Genomic DNA, 19764 nt, shown 5'->3' with positions numbered 1-19764 from the left:
GAAAAAAAAAGAAAGAAAGAAAGAAAGAAAATTGAATAGATGGACTTGCTAACAGATTGAAATAGGTCTGAAATTACTTAGTTTTCCCCTAGAAGTCAGACTATGATTGGCTTTATAGTCCGTAAACTAAGCAGGCAGTGAGACTCTTGAAGTGAGGTTCTTGAAGAGCAAAGTTGGCCCATATGGGCGGAGCTTAGTGTAATGGCTCCATTCTCCACTAGATGGTTCTGTTAGCCTACTGGGGTGGAGTGTTGTGGCTCTCGTAGGTGCATATGCTCATGCGTGGGAGCGGTGAAAATGGTGTCACCCAGCTATCCTGTCTCTAGTATCGGAACTCCGTTCTCCCTCATCAGCCATCGCACACCTGTCCTCTGTCTTCAGCTTTCGTTCACTCCCCGCTTTTTTTTTTTATGAAATTTATTGACAAATTGGTTTCCATACAACACCCAGTGCTCATCCCAAAAGGTGCCCTCCTCAATACCCATCACCCACCCTCTCCTCCCTCCCACCCCCCATCAACCCTCAGTTTGTTCTCAGTTTTTAACAGTCTCTTATCCTTTGGCTCTCTCCCACTCTAACCTCTTTTTTTTTTTTTTCCTTCCCCTCCCCCATGGGTTCCTGTTAAGTTTCTCAGGATCCACATAAGAGTGAAACCATATGGTATCTGTCTTTCTCTGTATGGCTTATTTCACTTAGCATCACACTCTCCAGTTCCATCCACGTTGCTACAAAAGGCCATATTTCATTTTTTCGCATTGCCACGTAATATTCCATTGTGTATATAAACCACAATTTCTTTATCCATTCATCAGTTAATGGACATTTAGGCTCTTTCCATAATTTGGCTATTGTTGAGAGTGCTGCTCACTCCCCGCTTTTTCACTGTCCATGACCAAGCCCCAGGAAGTACCTCTCTCCTGAGTTTTGTCTCAGATATAGCTGTTTTCCCCAGGGCCTTACTTCTGAAGGACTGTGGCTTTGACCCGCTCCACCCCTCTGCAGGAGGGTCTTACCGAGCAATGGCCAAATGAGCAATGGCCGAATGTCGGCTGCACCAAGAAACACTTGCTGGACCCTGTTGCTGCGGTGCCCTGAGACTTCAGCCAGGTGCCAGCCCGCCCCAGAAAAAGTTTGCAAAATAGTGTAGCAGCAGCTTTTCAGGGATTATGGGAAATCACAACACACATCTGGCACCAGGCTTCACCCTTAACGACCTTGTTCCAGCACCAGCAAATGTGGCCATTTTCTGGGGTCTGCTGGGACCAGGGTGCTTCAACAGTCTCTACCAAATGTCATTCCAACAGTGGAACCACTTTTTCCCTGTGTGGCCCGAGAACCTCCTGGACCCCACTCTGTTCCTGGAGATTCGCCCTTCCCACCAGAGCACCGCCAGGTATCAAGATGTGGGGTTGCAGACTTTGCACTCCCCTTGTTTACAGTCTTAATGGAATTTAAACCCTCTCCTTTCTCCTTTCACCCTTTTTAGTTTAGTCCCTGTAGCTATTTCCAATTTTCCACTTTCTCTCCAGCTGCTTTTGGGGAGGGGTGCTTTTCCCATATTACCCCCCTGCCCCGTCTCAGTCCTCTCTCCACCCGCAAAAGCACCTCCCTTCTTGCAGCTTCTCGCTCCCCAAGTTCACCTCTCCATGCCGCATACCTGCTGAATTCTATGGTTCAGGTCGTGCAGATTGTTGTGTTAATCCTCAAATCTGCTTTCCAGGTGTGCAAGATGGTTTAGTGTTGGTCTAGCTGTATTTCATGGATGTGACACACACAAAAAACTTCCATGCTGTTCCACCATCTTGGCTCCGCCTTGAATATATGACACCTTAAAAAACAGTAAGGCAACTTTTTTATATGTACTATTATGGAGCTGATATTGTTAAGTGAAAAGAAGCAGAGTACTATAGAATTGTATTTATAAGATAGTATTGTGTTTATGTACAGTATAAATATATGTATAGTATCATTAAAGAATATACATACCTCTGGCAAAGGGGAACTACACAACCAGAGGGAAAGATGAAAAAGAGATTTGTTTTTCAAAATAAATGCTTTTGGACCTTTTGAATTCTGGAGCTGGTGCATGAATTTCCTTTTTAATAAATTCATAAACTTGGAACTTAATGTTTTATTAATTCTTAGGGATCATTCTATTTTGTGAGGTATCAGAAATACTCCTTGTGTGGTGATTTAAGTTTTTTTTTATTATTTTTTATTTCATTATTTTATTTTAAGTTTTTATTTAAATGCCAGTTAGTTAACATACAGTGTAACATTGGTTTCAGGTGTACAATATAGTGACTCAACACTTCCATACAACACCTGGTGCTCATCACAAGTGCCCTTCTTAATCCCCATCCATTTACCCAATCCACCTCCCATTACCCAATCCACCTCCCCTTTGGTAACCATCAGTTTGTTCTCTATAGTTAAGAGTCTATTTCCTGGTTTGCTGCTCTCTCTTTTTTCACTTTGCTCATTTGTTTTGTTTCTTAAATTCCAAATATAAGTGAAATCATATGGTATTTGTCTTTCTCTGACTTATTTCACTTAGCATAATACACTCTCATTCCATTCATGTGGTTGCAAATGGCAAGATTTCATTCTTTTTTGATGGATGAATAATAAATATTCCAGTGTGTGTGTGTGTGTGTGTGTGTGTGTGTGTGTGTGTGTGTGTTCATTCATCAGTAGATGGACATGGGCTGTTTCCATAATTTGGCTCTTGTAGATAATGCCCTATAAACATTGGGGTGCAAGTATCCCTTTGATTAGTATTTTTGTATTCTTTAGGTAAATACCTAGCAGTGCAATTGCTGGGTCATAGGGTAGTACTATCTTTGAGGAAACGCCAGAGTGTCTATACCAGTTTGCATTCCCACTAACAATGCAAGAGGGTTCCTTTCTCTACATCCTTGCCAACACCTATTGTTTCTCATGTTGTTGGTTATAGCCACTCCGAAAGATGTAAAATGATATCTCACTATACTTTTACTTTGTATTTCTCTGACAATCAGTGATGTTGAGCATCTTTTCACGTGTCTGTTGGCCATATATATGTCTTCTCTGGCAAAATTCCTATTCATGCACTCTGACATTTTTCAGTTAAATTATTCATTTTTGGGGTGTTAAGTTTTGTAAGTTATTTATGTATTTTAAATACTAAACCTTTATTGGATATGTCATTTTCAAATATCTTCTCCCATTCCATAGTTTCCTTTTAGTTTTGTTGATTGTTTCCTTTGCTGAGCAGAATATTTTTATTTTGATGAAGTCCCAAAAGTTCATTTCTGCTTTTGTTTCTCTTGCCACAGGAGACATATCTAGAAAAAAGTTGCTATGGCCAATGTCAAAGAGGTTACTGCTCATGTTCTTCTCTAGGGTTTTATTGTTTCAGGTTGCACATTTAGATCTTTAATCCATTTTGAGTCTATTTTTATGTATAGTATAAGAAAGTGGTCCAGTTTCATTCTTTTGCATGTTGCTATCCAGTTTTCCCAATACCATTTGTTGAAGAGACTGTCTTTTTTCCATTGGATATTCCTTCCTTTGTCAAAGATTAGTTGACCATATAGTTGCGGGTTCATTTCTGGGTTTCCTATTCTGTTCTATTGATCTATGAATCTATTTTTCTGCCAATACCATACTTTTACAATCACTACAGCTTTGTAATATAACCTGAAGTCTAGAATTATGATGCCTCAAATTTTGCTTTCTCTTTTTCAAGGTTGCTTTGGCTATTCAGTTCATTGTGGTTCCATATAAATTTAAAGATTGTTCTAGCTCTGTGAAAAATGTTGTTGGTATTTTGATAGGGATTGCATTAAATGTGTAGATTGCTTTGGGTAGTATAAACATTTTAACAATATTTATTCTTCTAATCTGTGAGCATGGAACATCTTTCCATTTCTTTATGTCATCTTCAATTTCTTTCATCAGTGTTTTATACTTTTCAGAGTACAATTCTTTCACCCCTTTTGTTAGGTTTATTCCTAGGGATCTTTTGTTTTGGTGCAATCATAAATGGGATTGATTCTTTATTTTCTCTTTCTGCTGCTTCATTATTGGTATAAAAAAATGTAACAGATTTCTGTATGTTGGTTTTGTATCCTTCAAAATTACTAAATTCATTTATCAGCTCTAGCAGTTTTTCGGTGAAGTCTTTTGGGTTTTTTATATATAGTATCACATCATCTGCAAATGGGGAAAGTTTTACTTCTTTCTTGCCAATTTTTTTAAAGTTTATTTATTTATTTTGAGAGAGACAGGAGGCAAGAGGCAGAGAGAGATGGAGACAGAAAATCCCAAGCAGGCTCTATGCCGTCACAGGGCTTGATCTCACAAATCACAAGATCATGACCTAAGCCAAATCAAGAGTCAGGTGCTTAACCAACTGAGCCACCCAGATACCCCTCTTCTTTGTCAATTTGGATCATTTTTGTCTCTTTGGCTGATTGCAGTGTCTAGGGCTATGTTAAATAACAGTGGTGAGAGTGGACATCCTTGTCTTGTTCCTGACTGTAGAAGAAACGCTCTCAGATTTTTCTCATTGAGGATGATATTAGCTATGGATTTTTCATATATAGCCTTTCTTTTTTAAAATTTTATTTATATTTGAAAGGGGGGTGAAAGGGGCAGTGGGAGAGGGAGAGAGAGGATCCCTGGAAGGCTCAGCACTGTCAGCATGGAACTGGATGTGGGGCTCGAACTCACAAACCATGAGATCATGACCTTAGCTGAAATCAAGAGTTGGATGCTTAACCAACTGAGCCACCCAGGTGCCCCCATATATGGCCTTTCTTATGCTGAGGCATGTTCCCTCTGAGCCAACTTTGTTGAGAGTTTTTATCAAAAATGGATGTTATACTTTATCAAATGCTTTTTATGCAACAATTGAAAGGATAATATGGTTCTTATCCTTTATTTTATTAATGTGCTGTATCACATTAATTGATTTGCAAATATGGAGTCATGCTTGCAAGCCAGGAATAAATTCTACTTGATTATGGTGAATGATTTTTTTTTTAATTTATTGTTGGATTTGGTTTGCTAGTATTTTATTGAGAATTTTGCATCCATGTTCTTCAGGGATATTGGCCATAAGTTCTGTTTTAGTGGAGTTTTGTTTTTGTTTTTGTTTTTGTTTTTGAGAGAGAAAGAGAAAGAGAGAGAGAGAGAGAATGAGCACAGAAGGGGCAGAGGGAGAGCGAAAATCTCAAGCAGTCTCCACACCCAGCACAGATCCCGACATGGGGGCTCAATCTCACGACCATGAGATCATGACCTGAGCCAAAATCAAGAGCTGGACGCTTAACCAACTGAGCCAACCAAGCTCCCCTTAGTGGAGTCTTTCTCTGGTTTTGGTATCAGGGTAATGCTGGGCTCATATAATGAATTTGGAAGTTTCCTCTCCTTTTCTATTTTTTTGGAACAGTTTGAGAATAGATATTAACTCTTATTTAAATGTTTAGTAGAATTCACCTGTGAAGCCATCTGGTCCCAGACTTTTGTTTGATGGGAGTTTTTTGATTACTGATTCAATTTCATTGCTGGATATTGGTCTGTTAAAGTTCACTGTTTCTTCCTGTTTTAGTTTTGGTAGTTTATTTGTTTCTAAGAATTTATCCATTTCTTCCAGGTTGTCAGATTTGTTGGCATATAGTTTTTCATAATATTCTCTTACAAATGTTTGTATTTCTGTGGTGTTGGTTGTTATTTCTGCTCTTTCATTTGTAATTTTATTAATTTGGGTCCTTGGTTTTTTCTCTTTGGTAAGTCTGACTAGAGGTTTATCAATTTTATTGATTTTTTTTTTTGAGAGAACCAGCTCCTGGTTTTGTTGATCTATTGTTTTTTAGTTTCTATATTATTTATTTCTGCTCTAATCTTTATTATTTCCTTTCTCCTCCTGGATTTAGGCTTCTCTGTTGTTCTCTTCACAGCTCCTTTAGGTGTAAGTTTAGGTTGTTTATTTGAGATTTTTCTTGCTTCTTGAGGTAGACCTCTTTGCTATATTCTTCTCTCTTAGGGTTGCTTTTGTTGTATCTCAATAGTTTTGAGCCATTGTGTTTTCATTTTCATATGTTTCTGTGTATTTTTTTTATTTCTTTGATTTCCTGGTTGACCCATTCATTGTTTAGTAGCATATTATTTAACCTCCATGTATTTGTGGTTTTTCCAAATTTTTTCTTGTGGTTGACTTCTAGTGTCATGGTGTTGTGGTCACAGAAGATGTGTGGTGTAATTTAAATCTTTTTGTATTTGTGGAGGCCAGATTTGTGACCTAATAAGTGATCTATTCTGGGGAATGCCCCAAGTGCACTTGAAAAATACATGTATTCTGCTGTTTCAGGATGGAATGCTCTGAATATATCTGTTAAGTCCCTCTGGTCCAGTGTGTCATTCAAAACCATTGTTTCTTTGTTGATTTTCTGTTCAGATTATCTTTCCGTCAATGTAAGTATAGTGTTAAAGTCCCTACTATTATTGTATTATTTTCAATTGGTTCATTTATGTTTATTATTAATTGATTTATATATTTGGGTGTTTCAAGTTGGGGGCATAAATATTTACAATTGTTAGATCTTCTTATTGGATTGTCCCCTTTATTATAATATAGTACCCTTCTTTGTCTCTTGTTACAATCTTTGTTTTAAAATCTAGTTTTCCCAATATAAGTATTGCTATTCCAGCTTTGTTTTGACATCCATTTATGTGGTAAATATTTCCCCATCCCCTCAGTTTCTTTTATTATTATTATTATTATTATTATTGTTATTGTTATTGTTATTATTATTATTATTTGAGAGAGAGAGAGAGAACACAAGCAAGGAAGATAGAGAATCTTAAGCAGGCTCCATGCTCAATAAGGAGCCCAGTGCAGAGCTTGATCCCATGACCCTGGGCTCACAACCTAAGTTGAAATTAAGAGTCAGATGCTCAACCAAGTGAGCCACCCATGCGCCCCTCTCCATCCCCTCACTTTCAATTAGCAGGTGTCTTTAGGTCTAAAATGAGTCTCTTGCAAGCAGCATATAGACGGTTCTTGTTTTTTAATCCATTCTGACACCCTATGTCTTTTGTTTGGAATGTTTAATCCATTTCCATTCAAAGTAATTATTGGAATATATGTATTTAGTGCCATTTTACTACTTATTTTGTCATTGTTCCTGAAGATTTCTCTCATCCTTTCTTATCTTTTTCACTTTTGGACTTTCTTTCCCACTCAAAGATCTCTTTTAATATTTCTTGCAGGGCTGGTTTAGTAGTCATGGATGCCTTTAGTTTTTGTTTGTCTTTATCTCTCCAAGTCTGCAGATTTTTCTTATTCAGCACTTGGAATATATTATGCCATTCCCTTCTGACTTGCCAAATTCCTGTTGAGAAATCTCTACCTAGTCTTATGAGTTTTCCCTTGTAAGTGAAGGACTACTTTTGTCATGCTGCTTTTAAGATTATTTTCTGTATCACTATATTTTGCAAATTTATATACAACATGTCTTGGTGTTGGCCCGCTTTTGTTGCTTTTGATGGGAGTTCTCTGTGCTTCCTGGATCTGGATGTCTGTTTCATTCCTCAGATTAGGGAAGTTTTCTACTATTATTCCTTAAAATAAATTTTCTGCTTCCTTTTGCCTCTTGTTTTCTTCTGGGACTCCTGTAATACAAATATTATTATGTTTGATGGAGTCACTGAGGTCCCTAGGTCTACTCTCATGTTGCATAATTCTTTTTCTCTTTTTGTCAGTTTCATTACTTTCCATTACTTTATCTTCTATGTCACTAATTAGTTTCTTTACTTATGCCAGCCTGTTGTTCATTGCATCAAGCCTGTTTCTAATCTCATTTATTGCATTTTTCATCTCTGATTGATTCTTTTTTAACTCTTTTATCTCTGCAGTGAGGATCTCCCCTGCTGTTTTCCACTCTTTTCTCAAGCCATCATATCCTTATGATTATTGCTTTAAATCAGGCATGCTACTTATATCTGTTTTACTTAGATCTCTGGCTGTGGCCTTATCTTGTTTTTTCATTTGGGATAAATTCATCCACTTTGGTATTTTGTTTAAGTCTCTCCTTTCTTCTCTGTGTTAGAAAATCTGATTATGTCTTCCACTCCTGAAAGTAATAGCCTTATGAATAAGAGGTCAAGTAGTTCCCAGGGCCCAGCCCTTCAGGAGGTTTCCAGGGTGTGCTGCATGCACTCTGCTGTTGTGTTTTGGCTGCTCTATCGATCAGGCCAATTGTCTGCAGAGGCTCTTCTTGCCTACTGTGGTCAGTATTTGGTCCCTGGCCTGAATATGGTGAGTTTTAACTAGGTGCATTCTGGTCTGCTTATGAAATGAGACCTGATACCAACTCCACCAGAACTGAGCTCCTGTAAAACTCTCTGGTCAGGAAACATGGTGTATAAGGGATTTGTGCTGGTCTTCTGGGGGAGGGGCCTGCTGTGCTGGGACAGAGGCAATTGTGACTGGAAAGAGCAGTCTCACCAGAGAACAGTGGGAAGGGCTTGTGTACGCAAGTTAGGCATCCAGTGTCAGCACTGCACTGCTTCCCACAGGTGGCTCCGTGTTTATGGTGAGGGGCAGGGGAGGAAAATGGTGCCAATCAGCTCCTTTCTTCCCAGAGAGGCATCTCCATGAACACTACCTCCCAGGAATGTACTCTGAAAAGAGTGAATAATCTCCCCCACTGTGTGCCACGGGAGTTCTTTAGATGGCTGTTTCCATGATGTCTGCCCCCTGCATTGTTTCCCTGATTTCTCTCCAGGAGCAACCCAGTGCCCTCCTGGGTATATCTCAACCAAGCCTGCTGACCTTTAAAACTCTAGGCTTTAAGCCCCACTGGTTGCAAGAACTCATGAAATTCAATCCCTCTCAATTTCCAAGACAATGGCTTTGGGAAAACGTTCTCTTTGTGCATTCCCCTTTGTGCTCTTCTCTCTCACTTGCTTTCTCCATGACCATGGCTCCCTCCCCTCTGCAGCACCTGTGATCCATTTTTTCCTTAAACCATGTCTCTGTACTTGCTACCTTCTTTGATGAGGCCTCTTCTCTTCCTTTATTTGTGGAGTTTGTTCTGTCCTGGAGCATAACTTCTTTACTGAGTGGACATCATAGTAATGTAGCTGCAAGGGAAGTAGTTACCCAAGCATTAGGGGAAGGGTGTGGCATTACATCTATGTGACCAGATGAACGTCAATCTTACTAATGCCCATTGTGGAGAGCTAGTCTCTATTAAGGAAGTGCGGGCAAAACTGACTAGGGACTAAAGATTAAGAAGGCCCCTGTGGACACATACATTGAGATCTTGACCTCATCTCTTCAGATTGTTATTAAAAATTTTCCTATTGATCAATATAACCCCATTAATAAGAATGATATACTACAGTCTCAAGGGGGACTTTACCATGAGGAAAATGGCATCTGGACTGGTGAGCTGACTCAGAGCCAGTACCAAAAGTTCATAGTGGAAGGGCCGATAGCATTAGAGCACATGGCTGTGGCTCAACTCTCTTGCTGAAGTAGCTCCCTGATAGGTGCCCATGTTTTGATTATAATGTGAGTGAATCAAAGAGTTGAACTTTGTAGCCCAAATCTAGAGCACTCTTGTGAAGCATCACACTAAGGGAGTGACATTATCTTCCCTATGTAGCTTCTTGGCATCCTACCCCTCATAGTTAAAAAATACTAGTATTGGTCACAATACTAATGTGACCACAGATAGATTTACCAATATGGGGAGAGATCTCTATAACATCTTTCTATACTGCAAACCTACTAGTATATCTGCAATGGTGTCATTGAAACAATATATTGAATGGCAGAGGAAATTGCAAAACCTTCCATTTTTAGAAGCAGCATGTGGCAGTGACAGAAGCAAAGTCCACAGAGGACAAAGACCTCTTTTTCCAGCAAATTTTGAAATATAACTACCCCTTTGAACTAAGTAAGCTTCCGAAGTTTAAGTAATTTACAATTTGATTGAAGAGCTAAAACCCTCATATATAAGGCACTGGATTTTCTAATTATTTGGACACATGAATTAATTTGAAAGATAAAATAAATATGATTCCCTTCTACCTCATGGGGGTGAAGCAGGCCATATCAGTAACAAGAAAAAAGAACAGTGTCCATGGCCAGCCTCAGGGATACCCAAAAACAATTTAGTTGGGCCTTAAGAAAAGCAGGACTAAAGTAGAGCTGACCTCTTAGACCCTGGAGCTATAATGTAGTTCAGAGTATAAGGCTGTTGGGAAGCCAAGCAGTAGGAATCTAGATCTCACCCTAGTGCCCCATAGCTAATGTGACAGCTACCCCCTGAGTACTTCTTTCTTCTTCTGCTACCACCCACCTCTCACCCTCTTTGCTTACTTCTCATGGCTTCTGTCAATGAGCTCTATGGAGCTTCATGTGGCTCCACTGTTGTCATAGCCATTTAGCATTGCCTCCCTCTACTAACTGTCTCTGAACTGCATAACTGACATGACCCACAGCCAGAACTAACTGGCACAAGTATACTTTGCATGGGCCACTTTCCACAAGGAAGCACCTTCTAGTCACCTGCTAGCCCACCGATTAACTGCCCTTGGGCTAGATGCTCATTGGTTCACTCACATTATAATCAAGACATGAGCACCAAGTTCTATCTTGGCTTTCTAAATCCATGTGGAAAACCACATGTGGGAGTAAAGGGAAGAGTAGAAAAAAAGCTGGTACAAGGACAGGCTGCCTATGACTCTCCATTAGCAGAGTCAGGGCACAGGATAGCTTTCTTTTGAGGGGTTGTGAACATTTGCAAAATACCCTACCAAGTCTTCATGCTAGAAAACTCTGAGAACTTGAATACTCTATGAGAATAGGGTCATAGGAACTTGGTAGAAATTCTGTTTAAACACGGATTTTAACAAAGACTAAATATGGGCTCCCAGTAGAATGTTAAACTAAACTCACTATAACTCTCCACTACTAAATAGAGTTCACTTTGAATTTCAGGAATTAATGAATCAGTTCAAAACTTTGCCAAAATAAAAAGACTTCCTAAATTAATAGAAATAAAGGTTCTATGCATCCTCTTCTTGTTTCTGAAACCAGTTAGTGTGCCCAATCCCTTACTCCGTGTATTACAGTATGTTATGATTAAATCAAAGTTTAATTTATGCTCACAAACAGCTATATTGTACTCACAGCCCCTAATGAGATGATGAATTAAATATGTTAAATTTAAAACTAAATTAAAATTAAAATTAAATTAAATTTAATTTAATTAAAATTAAATTTAAATTTTAAAATTAAAATTAAATGTTGAGAACAAAACAAAAAAAATCATTAGTATGTCAATGTGGTGATCTTTCAGACAGGAATTGATTGCTGGACCAGCCTCCATTACAAAACAAGGATTATACTTTGATATAATGGCTTCCTCTCTCCATGCTCCCAAGGGCACAGTAATAAACTCTGTAGGGTTACTGGGCAAAGACAATAGGAAAGAATCAAGAAAGCTCACACAGTAGGAAGAATTCCAAGACATTTTTTTTAACTTGGATTTAAAATTTCAAGGGTTTTAGCTGCTTAAGAAAGGTGAAGATTACAGCCAAAGTACTTGGTGACAGCTTGACTATATGTTTACAAACAAGTGGTGGGTTTATTTTGTTACTTTATTTGTCCTCAGAGAAGAATATTAAGACTCCAACCATGTATAGATACCTTAATTCAGTTCTGGAACTAAAATCTGAATTAATTTTTTTCAGACAAATTACAGACAGTAATGGAAATTTATAACTTTTTGGTTTTGCCTGATCTTGTTGTATGTTGAAGAATATTTTTAGAATTTTAAGCATATGTATTCTATCCCATGTTATGTTTCTTACTCCTTATTGATTTACTTTTCTCAGTAAAACATTTTACAAAGAAACAAACTTGGAGGTTTTTCTGCAAATTGAACATTGTGTTTCTCTTGCTACCTGTCCCTGTAGTTTTGAGCTATAATGATTTTTTTTCTTTTTTTAAATGTTTATTCATCTATTTAGAGAGAAAGAGAGAGAGAGAGAGAGAGACAGCATGAGCAGGGGAGGGGCAGAGAGAGAGAATCTCAAGCAGGCTCTGTGCTGTCAGCATAGAGCCCAACATGGGGCTCAATCCTACAAACCATGAGATCATGACCTGAGCCAAAATCAAGAGTTGGGCACTTAACTGACTGAGCTACCCAGGCACTCCTATAATGATTTGTCTTTAGACTATCCTATTATTAATTGTTGAGAAAATATATGAGATGATAAATATATCTTCTAATGCCCATCAATGCCTACTGACACAAAAATTTAAAGGATTAGAAGGTATTTCATTTCTTTTCTATAAGTCAATATTAAACAGCATCCTTTTACCCTCGCATGAGATAGGTACCTTGTGACCTTATCACACTAGCTTTCTACCGTGAAAAACTTTTACCTCTATTAGGTAAGAACTCTCATATCTATTCAGGGGTTGTATGTACTATGAAAATGTCATTCATATTCTAAGGTAGGAAGCTGTACCTCAAGCAATGACCCATCTTATTTGTATTTAACAAGTGTATAAACCACAAAGTGCAGTTCTGGCATTACATTAATGAACGACAGTAATAAAGTTGGGAAATCAATGATAAATCAACTAAAATGTTTAAACTCAGAATAATTGAGAAAAACTGGAATATTGAAAAATAAAAGGACAACTTAAGCAAAAGCAAAATAAAAAATATTCTAAAATAAAATGCTAACTTTATAATGTAGATAGCTAACAGTTGATCCAAGAGAAAGTAGCTAACTTATCAAATACAACACCAAGGAGTTCCAAACAGGAGACCAGAAAGAATAATATTTCTAAAAAAAAAATTAGAAGTGCTTAAATATACACAAAGGAAAAAATATTTTGATTTTTATTTCAAGCAAAATGCAGCAGTTTAAAAATTATTCATACATGAAATTTATGAGATATATGTATGAGACATATAGAGAGAAATGTATTTAAATTAAAGTCACAGTGATAGTTACCTTTTATAACAGATTCATCATTAGCCACCAGTCTGTATTTCTCTTCCCTGTGCTAAGGCTCTCTACTATGGCTTTTTCCCTTATGTATTTGTAGTGAGTGCTAACTATACATGATGAAGTTAAACTGTTATTAAATGTCACACACCTGTACCTTTATGACTCATCAGTTCCCTAGAATGTATTATCAACATTCCAAAAAGGAAACATATTATATAAAATCATCTTGTCCCCATATATTTTTACAGGGGTGAAAAATGTTTTAAGGATAGGAATTATTAATAAGTTGTCTAAGAAGAACACTGTCAGATTCCAGAAAACTAAGCTCAGTTAATCCCCTTATTTTAAAGAGGGTAAATAGGCTTATCAAGGTAAAAATTACTTTAAAAATGTAATTTCTTTAATATATCAGTTTCCCAAGAATAAATATAATACCTCCATTCCTTTTTTCTTTCCTACTCTTTTCCCCTCTACCTAACGATACTTTTAATTCAGTAGTTTTATTACTTCTCAGGCGGTGGTGGATATAATATAACAAAGATGAATATACTTTAATAATCTCTAACTTGAAAAAGGAGATACAGAACTCTGTGGTCTTGGCTTAGAGGCAACACAAGCAGTTGGAAATGCATAATCTTTGATTTCTGCAATACTGATGTTTTTAAAGAACTTATTAAGTTTTTGAAAGCCACATTGAGGAGGGCATGGTAGAAAAGTACTCGCGTTTTTTTTTTTCTTAATTTAAATGGTAGTTACTTTTGGAGGCAATTTAGGAAGCTTTGTAATATCTACATTTTGTTAAATTGTGGTATAATCACATATACATACCAAAACTCACACATACATTAAATATGAATTTGCCAATAGTTTTGTTATTTCAAAACTTTCAGCAGTTGAAACTGAAGACTTAAGAGTGGAACCAAATTCAGATAACCAAAGGTATGACTTGGACAAAAGTTAGAGGTCAGGTAACAGAGAAGTCTGGAAACTAATAACCAAGCTGGAACTAGAGATCAAAATTAGACAGTCAGGGTGCCTGCGTGGCTCGTTGGTTGGGCCTAGGACTTTGGCTCAAGTCAAGATCTCACAGCTCGTGGGTTCAAGCCCTACGTCAGGCTTTGGGCTGACAGCTCAGACCCTGGAATCTGCTTCAGATTCTGTGTCTCCCTCTCTCTCTGCCTCTCCCTCATTCATGCTTTCTCTCTCTCTCTCTCTCTCTCTCTCTCTCTCTCTCTCTCTCTTTCTCTCTCACAGAAATAAACACACACACACACACACACACACACACACAAAAACACCAACACTAGACACACAGGAATTAGCAAGAGAATGAAATTGCCAAAGATTAAGACAGGTAATTACATGGAGCCCCAGGACCTATGAGAATATGAAAAATCAAAATGAAGAAGAGAGAGACAAAACCAGATCAATGAGTAAATTTCTGCTACTTCCTTCTAGAATAAAAGCCAGTTCCACAATGCAATAGTCCAGGGCCTAAATACAGAAGTTATTCATATTTGAAAAATAATAAGTGGGTTAATCTGATTAGATGAAGAGTATACATAACATTCAAAGCTAGGATGAATATACTAGCTCAGCACTTAGGAATGGGGATCTTCTGCAAAGCCTGTAAGAGATTGTACCCTGAGAGCTTTTGTGAGAGAAACATTTTAAATTTAAGGTAGAGAATGGATGCACATTGTCATTAGACTGCTAGAAATGTTTGTATTTTTCATAAGTTTCTAATGGAAGTTTGTCTTTGTAGAAATATTTGCTTAAAGACACTCTAAGTGACCATTTTTACACATTACTTACTTCTGGGGAGGTCTAACAGACCCACTACACAGAGTGAGCTGCAAATTGACTTCTATGAATTTTCATGCACATTCAGAGGGTTTTCAGGCAAAACAAGTCTTTCCCAAAGGCAAGTAAGCACCTTTGGGAATGCCAATGACAGTTCTGAATGGTTTTGGGCTTGAAATTCACATCAATTCATTTTTTGTTTAGTTCAAAAAATAAGAACTATTCTCCCCAAAGCATGAAAAGACTTAACACAAAATTGAGGTAAAGTATTAGAACATTTAGGTCATAATAATGCTGACTAACCGAAAACTGAAACTGACACATATTGCTTTATATTCTCATAAAAAGATAAAGGAAAAAGTTATGACGTTTGTAAGAACAATAGAAACATGTAAAAAATCAATTATTGATGAATTATCTACCCCCAATTATGGCTTCCATTGGTTATAAAATAATCATTGATAAGACCTTTGATACAGCTATTCAGTTTATAAAAATGAATTGGAAAAAGTCATAATATACCAGTCAACTACTAAATACTTCAGATTTTCCCACTATGCTTACCTTTACCTCTCTTTCTACACCCATTCAGGAAGCAACAACTTCTAGTGCTAAATACTTGGTACATAATAGGTAGTGGTGATTGTTTTGAAGTGGTAAATTAAGGTCAGTTAGATCAGAGTAAAGCACACAGTCTAGATATTGTACTGGTCATGTATGATCCATAATAAATTATCCAAAGTTCAAAATATTTTTTGAAAATTCCAAAAATAAATTTACTTCCTCACACTTCAAGAATCCAAAACTGAGAGAAGAAATTTCTCACTTACCTAATAAAGCCATCCTAAATGAATATCTGCTATACACCAGAAAGGTACTAAATGTGTGCTCATGAAGATGGTTGTCAGGTTAAGAACTGATAGGGGAATTCTAGCAATAAAGGTGCGGATAACATACAAACTCAAAGGGAATAAAACTAACACATTACTTGACAAATAGCAGGCCCAGAGAAATAATTCCTCACTCAAGTTTGAGAAATCAGAAAGAAATGGGGAAAAAGGAACATTTGGAATAAAAAGTCCTCTGTGACATATAAGAAAGAACTTACCTATTTCCCTAAAAATACATAGAGGTGTCTACCTCTAACATTTATTCAAGAAATAAAAGCTTATATTGTGTCTGTTTTTTAATGATCTCAATTAAATGTAAGAAACCGTGGACCAAATGAAATAAAAGATAAGACACATGATGAAAAATGAGTTAACAGAGAAAAATAAAAATCAAGGAGACCTTCAAAAAAGCAAAATTAGTAATTGTGATTAGTAATTGATAAAAAAAATTATTAGAAAGAAAAAATAAAAGCACAGATTTTGACAGATCAAAAAGACTTACTAAATCCTAGGCAAGATTAATATAAAACAGGATAAATTAAATGTAAAGTAAACAAAAATTAAATTCCAAAGTAAGATTTTATAAAACTTCAAGTAGAAATAGATTACTTTTAAGGAATAAAAAAAAGTTAGGCCTCTCTCACTGCCTCCAGAACACCGGAATTTTATTCAGAAATTGGGGAGAGAAAGATGCGGCAATTATTTTACACCCAGAAAAGATAACACAATGAAATGGCTAAGGCATATACTACTCATATATATATCTAATTGAAAAATTAAAATTTTTTCTTTGGAGTATTAAAAATAAAAAAATGAGAAACTAGAAGTATAGAGGACTATATCAACAATTTAAAATGTAAAAACTTGAAAATAAGGTGTACTAGTTATGGAGCAGGTTAATAAGCTGGAACAAAAGACTTGCAAAATGCAGTAACCCACACAAGATTGCAGTCTACTTCTCTCTCATAAGAGTCAAGATAGGAAAGGCAGTCCCTGGTAGGTAGGTAGACAGTCCATAATGTTATAAGACTCAGATCCTTCTATCATCTTGCTTGCCCATCTCTTAGAATATTATCCATATATATATATATATATATATATATATATATACACACACACATAGGGTTAAAACTGGCAAGGACAATCATTTCCACATTCTAGGCCATGGAAAATGGGAAATAGATCGTGTGGAAAACAAGTAATTTCCTTACACAATAATGATTTGGAAATAGCACACATCACTTTGCTTATATCCTATTGAATAAAACTTAGTCACAGGCCTCAACTACCTACAGGAGATTAGGAACTAAAGACTCTAGTTGAATAGACATGTGACCATGTAAAGCTCTGATTGCATCTGTGTGTATAAGGGAAGGTTTATTTAAAAAAAAAAGATGAGAATCATATATATTGGAATTCAATTTGTTAACAACAGCCCTTGCCACTTATAAAAGCAAAAATTAAAAGGCTTGAAAAAGAAACAAAGCTTAAATCTATAACAAAATAACAAAAATGTTAATTAACATTTATAACCCTATATTATATTAGGAAGTCAAAAAGAAGTGATGGAAAGGAAAATACACCAAATTTTTTATTTTCTATAGAACTCAAAAATTCATATCCTTGTCTATTTGATTAGATAAAACTTATTTTCAAGTAATTTTAAAAAAGTAACTTATTTTTGAAGTTAAAGAAGATATTTTCTTTTCAATCACTAGAAAAAGAAAAATCAGAGAAAAAAAAACTAATACAGAGATATTCAAAATGAAAAAATAAAGATAACAGAAATAAGATCATCCTAAAAAGTTTGTACAAAAAATAACTGAACTCACCTATTAAGACAAAACCTAAAAATATTCAACTTCAGTGTTCATACCAAACATTAAGACACCAAAATACTAATAGGCAAAATCAGACCAAAGGAAAGCAAGTAGTAATATTAATTTCAATCATAGTAAAATTGAATATAATAAAGGATTAAAAAGGCAGTCATTTGTATCAACAAGCAATTTAATTCACAATCACAATGAAACAGAAGTGAACTTCCATGCTGAAGGTAGAAGACAATACAAATGGAAAAATTATTTTTGTTATAAGAATTTAAAGCAACTGTCTTTTACAGAAAAAAAAAAAGACTGACCAAGATCCCATAAGGGTTTAAATAGCAAAATTAAGTTTATATTAAATAAAATGAACTTTATTCTATACAGAACACTTATAAAAATTACTATGTTGTATTTCATAAAGGTAATCCCAATAAATGCTAAGAAACACATATTACAAAGCTCATATTCTATATTTGCAAGTTAACACTGGTAATTAACAACAAAAACACTTAAAAAATTATCAAATCACTTGGAAATATAAAAAAGCCTTGCTCTTTTAACTCTAGGATGAACAAAAAAATCTAAACTACAGTCATAAGTTATTTTTAATTAAATGCTCTGCCCATTAAATAAAAGTGGAAATAAATGCACTCATAATTCAACTTAAGATTGTTAGGAAATAAATTCTTAAGAAAACAGGATGAGTAAAATTGTTCGCTATATTCAATTATTTACTTAACAAGTATTTGGCAAAGGCATAGTGCTTTCCAGACACTGTAAGTAAATATGTAAATATGTAAGTACATAAACAACTAATTATATAACAATGTTATATTGTCATTAATGCTGTAAAGAAATATATAGTAAGGAAAAAAAATCAAGGATATGGGGGCACCTGAGTGGCTCAGTCAGGTAAGCATCCAACTTCAGCTCAGGTCATGATTTTGTGGTTTGTGAGTTCGAGACCTGCATCAGACTGTGCTGACAGCTCAGAGCCTGGAGCCTGCTTCGGATTCTGTGTCTCCCTCTCTCTCTGCCCCTCTCCTACTCGTGTTTTGTCTCTCTTCCTCTCAAAAATAAATAAACATTAAAAAAATTAAAAATAGGGGCGCCTGGGTGGCACAGTCGGTTAAGCGTCCGACTTCAGCCAGGTCATGATCTTGCAGTCCGTGAGTTCGAGCCCCGCGTCAGGCTCAGGGCTGAGGGCTCAGAGCCTGGAGCCTGTTTCTGATTCTGTGTCTCCCTCTCTCTCTGCCCCTCCCCCGTTCATGCTCTGTCTCTCTCTGTCCCAAAAATAAATAAACGTTGAAAAAAAAAATTTTTTTTTAATTAAAAATAAATAAATAAATAAAGGATATTAAGAGGTACAAACTTCCAGTTATAAAATGTCATGAGGATAAAAAATATAGTGTAGGGAATATAGTCAATAATATTATAACTTTGTATGGTGAAAGATAACTATACGTATCATGATGAGCATTTTGTAATGTAATGCTGAATCACTATGCTGTATAATTGAAATTCATATTATATGTCAACTATACTTCAATCAAAAATTTTAATATAAGGCAAAATGCGGTAGCAGAAAGTTACTTTTTTTTAGATAAAAGGGTCACAGAAGGTTTCTTTGAAGAGGTGACATTTGAACAAAGACTTAAAAGAAATAAGCAAGGCAAGCAAATGTCTAGTGAGAGAGTTGATGAAAAGGTGTGGACATTTGTAAATCAGAAAACTGAGAGGTGATTCTTAGGAAAAATAGTAAATACAACTCTGAAAAATACTGCCAAAAAATAAAAAAGAAATCAGGCACATACAAAGACAGCTACAAGAGATTGTAACAGCAGATATGAGAGACTTTTATAAAATAGATGTATATATGAAATAACACACAGAATTTACATTTGCTCTGGTTATATGGTGAGGTGTTCATAATCTCCAGAATGATAAATACTGAAATATTTTTTCAGCTTTACCCTAAATCACACCTCAGTAAAAAGTCATGTGATTCCCAGCACATCCTTATCTAGCAATTTAGCTGTTTTTTCCACCTGTGCTAAAGTCTTCTCTCACTTAATAGTTATTTTCTCAAAGATGGACACATTTCATCACTTACAGAGTTACTGTTGACAAGTAGAGCACAACAAAGCCCTACTGAGATAAAAGTGCTGCACTCAGACCCAGGCTGGCTCAGTCTACATTCTTATCTCAGCAAAATT

General features: G+C 36.1%; 1 long non-coding RNA gene across 1 annotated transcript; it reads right to left on the bottom strand.

Annotated features, from left to right (window-relative positions):
* Positions 1 to 1721: 1721 nt before the first annotated feature.
* On the bottom strand, positions 1722 to 13110 carry LOC125163339 (uncharacterized). The gene is made up of 3 exons (XR_007151413.1): positions 13033 to 13110; positions 9038 to 9132; positions 1722 to 1828 (listed from the first exon to the last, which is right to left on the bottom strand). It is a non-coding gene; the product is annotated as an uncharacterized LOC125163339 (long non-coding RNA).
* Between the last annotated feature and the right edge of the window lie 6654 nt (positions 13111 to 19764).

This window comes from Prionailurus viverrinus, chromosome B1, assembly GCF_022837055.1.
Source record: "Prionailurus viverrinus isolate Anna chromosome B1, UM_Priviv_1.0, whole genome shotgun sequence".
Classification (NCBI taxonomy): Eukaryota; Metazoa; Chordata; class Mammalia; order Carnivora; family Felidae; genus Prionailurus; species Prionailurus viverrinus.
The sequence above is the reverse complement of the archived record's forward strand: the minus strand, read 5'-3'. Positions and strand labels throughout refer to the sequence as shown.